The sequence below is a fragment of the Aegilops tauschii genome, chromosome 1 (assembly GCF_002575655.3).
Source record: "Aegilops tauschii subsp. strangulata cultivar AL8/78 chromosome 1, Aet v6.0, whole genome shotgun sequence".
In the NCBI taxonomy this organism is placed as follows: domain Eukaryota; kingdom Viridiplantae; phylum Streptophyta; class Magnoliopsida; order Poales; family Poaceae; genus Aegilops; species Aegilops tauschii.
In genome coordinates, this window is record NC_053035.3 from 333831907 (window position 1) to 333837095 (window position 5189).

Genomic DNA, 5189 nt, shown 5'->3' on the forward strand with positions numbered 1-5189 from the left:
GAATAACAATTCATACGAGTATACCGCTCAAGCTTGTTCACCGGGGATTTACCACGAGGATTGACATAGATGTGGATATACTGACCATGGTCCTTGATCATGGACACGATGGCTCGGAAGGATTTGACTCTGCAGAGTTTGTACTTTAACCACAGCCAACGGATTTCAGTAGTCACAGGGACTAGTTCCGTTTACAGTGTTTTAGGAGAAACACATCTAACCAGTACACACCCATTCAACATTCCGATGCCAGGAATCACCCTCAGCAACGTTCAAGAAAAACCTTGAGACGGGGAGGCTACAACCTCGCGTAGCATGGGATCAAATTTATATACGCGCGCTCTAAGGGGTGCCCCCCTCTCGGTCCCAACCGGAAACACCCATGCCCCCTGACCGGATGACTGGCTTTAATCCAGGGCCATGGAACCCTCATCCCAGCCCCTCTATTTGGTGTGTACTCGGAAAGAGGTTAACAACTTACTAAACTGTATTCTTTGCAGAAAACATGTGGCAGCACGAAGGGGAAGAACGGTAACGTGGCTCAGTCCACGTTAACGTCGGAGTTTAACGGATGACGTAAGGCTGGCATGCTACAACAATACCACCTCACTACCCTTCATGTCACCACATGATCAGGTCATCTCTCATCAAAGATCACGGTAACTTCGGAACACACGGATAGTTGCCTTGCATGCAACGAGATACTCACCGATGCTCATATGCCATGCACAACCATTCAAGCAAACATGCAAAACACCTATCATATCAAAGGTTCAAACATGCTTGCCTGGTTCGGAGAAGTCGGAGTCTAGCTCGGCGAAGTTCGCGGCTCCGTCACCTCCTCCGGAACCTACGGTATAGCGAAAATGTACACTAACGTGAAAATCATCGCGTGCATAAATTTTGATCCAAATTTTTTCCAAATAAATACTATAAAAAACTAGACAAAAATACAAGACTGACAGAAAAAGAATCATTCAAAAATCATCTTTTATTAAAAAGTTATAAGGGTTTTAGTCCAGGGACTAATCTGTGATGAAACAGAAAAGATCCAGGGACTTAACTGAGAAAACAGAAAACGGTTCGGAGTAAAAGGCGCCAGCCCAAAGGGAAAGCGCATTTGCCCGAAGGCGCCAACAGAAAACGGTTCGAGAGGGGAGACAGAAGAGAGGCTGACGGGGGGTCCCACATGTCAGGTTTAAAAACTTCGTCGGCGCCTAAAGGCTGCGGTGGTCGCCGGCGTTGAACCACGGCGAGGCAGGGAGATCGGAGGGTACCGAGAGGTTCAGTGTGTTCTTCCGCGTCGGTGGGTGGTGGACTTGGCCGTCGGAGAGCACCACGTCGACGGCGACACTTTCTCCGGCGGACGGTGGTTCGGGCGATGGTGGAGAACTCCGGTGGGTGCTGCAAACTCCAAATTGAAGCGCGGGTCAAGAGAGTGGATGCATAAGGAAGCTATGGCAAGGGCTGAGAGGTAGAGGTGCACGCACGGGAGCGAATCGAGCTGGGTCCCGTGGCGGGTCGAGGCGGCCGGAGTTGGGGAAGAAGGCTCTCTCCGGGCTCTACCAGTGGCTTGGCGTGGTATTGGTGGTGCGTAGGGGTGGTGTGAGTTCGAGTTCGAGCTCGGGGCCTCTATTTATAGGCGATCCGAGGGGGTGGCCGTGAACGGGATATCTCCGGCGAGCGATTACGGCGAGGCAGAGGTTGGGCAGGGGGTTTAGGAGGCTAGGCACCATCAGGGTGGTTCACTGGTGCCGTTCCACCGCTAAACCTCGGTCGGGCTAGGCGTAATGCGCCGCTCCTCGACGGGGTGGCCGTACGGGCACGTCGGCGGCAGAGAGCGCGCTCCGTGCCTAGCAGTTCACGACGAAGGATGGCAGCGCGCACGGGTGAGTGGATGGCCACGCGGCGACCTCCGGTGGCTTGGGCGGCGCCGTCCATGCTGCGCCTCTCTCTGGCAGCCGCAAAGCCGCTGCTGCCGTCGCTCACGGGTGGCGCACCTCCTCCTGCTCGTCGCCGACGCCCGCAAGCCTCCAGGAGATCGTGCGGCGCAGGGATAAGAAGGAGAGAACAGGGAGCAAGGCGCCACCGCGGTACTGGCGAGATCGACGTCGGGCTCTGAAGAAAACGACAGCAGTTCCTGAAACTGTTAACTGAACTTTCTGAACATTGACAGAAATAGTGCCCCTCAAGTGTTCGACGAAATGATTTGGCATGAAGAAAAAATTTTCTGGAGTTGGGACTTGGTGAGGTGACCTCTCAATGCACCCAGAGGCTGCCTGAATTTTCTCAGATTTTTAGGGGGAGAATTCAAATGAATTTCATCAAATTTGGCAAATCTGGCCCAAACTTGCAGCAAGCACAGTTTGAAATATTTGAACTGGAGACCAGTGGATCTTCATGGATCTTGGTTGAGGGCTCTAAGGACTAGCTAGGGGAATTGGTTTGGAGGCAAAACTCAAAGTAGAAATGGTAGTTCCTTTGAAAACCTCCAAGGATCAAAATAGAAGGCAGAAATTGTTTTTGATAAGAATTAAATGAGAGAAAATTTATGGGGAGGTTCAAACTACTGGATTTGAAGTAAATCATGATCCAAAGATGGGGAAAGGCTTATGGGAGGGGATTTCCACTTAGGGCATGGCAAGAGGAATTTTTGAAAGGGGCAAAGATCACTTCAAATGCCATAGGGCTAATTAAAAGATTTTCCAAAGGAAATTTCCCAAATGAAAAGCATTTGGTTTTGAGTCCAAATAAGAAGGGAAAACCTCCAAGACCAAAAACCAAGTCTTGGGTGAATCCAAATAAAAATACTTGTCATAAAAGAAATTTTTTTGAGAGGGAGAGTTCTTTAGAAGAAAATTTAAATACCCTCCTCAAATCAAATAAAAGATTTTGATAAAACCAAAATAAAAATTTTGGGTGTCACACGTCCGTTCGGTGCTTGGATCATCGGTGATTTGGATCACGGCGAGTACGATTCCATCAACTCCATTCTCTTGAACGCTTCCGCTCGCGATCTACAAGGGTATGTAGATGCACTCCTCCCCTCTCGTTGCTAGTAAACTCCATAGATTGATCTTGGTGACACATAGAATTTTTTTGAATTATTACTACGTTACCCAACAGTGGCATCATGAGCTAGGTCTATGCGTAGTTTCTATGCAGGAGTAGAACACAAGTTGTTGTGGGCGTCGATTTTGTCAATTTACTTGCTGTTACTAGTCTTATCTTGATTCGGCGGCATCGTGGGATGAAGCGGCCTGGACCGACCTTACACTTACGCTTACGTGAGACAGGTTCCACCGACTGACATGCACTAGTTGCATAAGGTGGCTAGCGGGTGTCTGTCTCTCCCACTTTAGTCGGATCAGATTCGATGAAAAGGGTCCTTATGAAGGGTAAATAGAAATTGGCATATCACATTGTGGTTTTTGCGTAGGTAAGAAACGTTCTTGCTAGAAACCCATAGCAGCCACGTAAAACATGCATCAACAATTAGAGGACGTCTAACTTGTTTTTGCAGGGTATGCTATGTGATGTGATATGGCCAAAAGGATGTGATGAATTATATATATGTGATGTATGAGATTGATCATGTTCTTGTAATAGGAATCACGACTTGCATGTCGATGATTATGACAACCGGCAGGAGCCATAGGAGTTGTCTTAATTTATTGTATGACCTGCGTGTCAATGAAAAATGCCATGTAATTACTTTACTTTATTGCTAACTGTTAGCCATAGTAGTAGAAGTAATAGTTGGCGAGACAACTTCATGAAGACACGATGATGGAGATCATGGTGTCATGCCGGTGACGAAGGTGATCATGCCGCGCCTCGAAGATGGAGATCAAAAGGCGCAAGATGATATTGGCCATATCATGTCACTTTATGATTTGCATGTGATGTTTGTCATGTTTACATCTTATTTGCTTAGAACGACGGTAGCATAAATAAGATGATCCCTCACTAAAATTTCAAGAGATGTGTTCCCCCTAACTGTGCACCGTTGCGAAGGTTCGTTGTTTCGAAGCACCACGTGATGATCGGGTGTGATAGATGCTAACGTTCGCATACAACGGGTGTAAGCCAGATTTACACATGCGAAACACTTAGGTTGACTTGACGAGCCTAGCATGTACAGACATGGCCTCGGAACACAAGAGACTGAAAGGTCGAACATGAGTCGTATAGTAGATACGATCAACATGGAGATGTTCACCGTTGATGACTAGTCCGTCTCACGTGATGATCGGACGCGGTCTAGTCGATTCGGATCATGTATCACTTAGATGACTAGAGGGATGTCTATCTAAGTGTGAGTTCATTAAATAATTAGATGAACTTAATTATCATGAACATAGTCAAAAGGTCTTTGCAAATTATGTCATAGCTTACGCTTTAGTTCTACTGTTTAAGATATGTTCCTAGAGAAAATTTAGTTGAAAGTTGACAGTAGCAATTATGCGGACTGGGTCCGTATACTGAGGATTGTCCTCATTGCTGCGCAGAAGGCTTATGTCCTTAATGCACCGCTCGGTGTGCTGAACCTCGAGCGTCGTCTGTGGATGTTCGAACATCTGACATACATGTTTTGATGACTACGTGATAGCTCAGTGCGTAATGCTAACGGTTTAGAATTGAGGCGCCAAAGACGTTTTTGAAACGTCACAGAACATATGAGATGTTCCAAAGACTGAAATTGGGATTTCAGACTAGTGCCCACGTCAAGAGGTATGAGACCTCTGACAAGTTTCTTAAGCCTGCAAACTAAGGGAGAAAAGCTCAATCGTTGAGCATGTGCTCAGATTGTCTGAGTACTACAATCGCTTGAATCGAGTGGGAGTTAATCTTCCAGATGAGATAGTGATGGTTCTCCATGGTCACTGCCACCAAGCTATTAGAGCTTCGTGATGAACTATAACATATCAGGGATAGAAATGATGATCCTTGAGCAACTCGCGATGTTTGACACCGCGAAAGTAGAAATCAAGTAGGAGCATCAATTGTTGATGGTTAGTAAAACCACTAGTTTCAAGAAGGGCAAGGGAAAGAAGGGATACTTCATGAAACGACAAATCAGTTGCTGCTCTAGTGAAAGAAACCCAAGCTTGAACCCAAACCCGAGACTAAGTGCTTCTGTAATGAGGGGAACGGTCACTGAAGCAGAACTACCCTAGATACTTGGT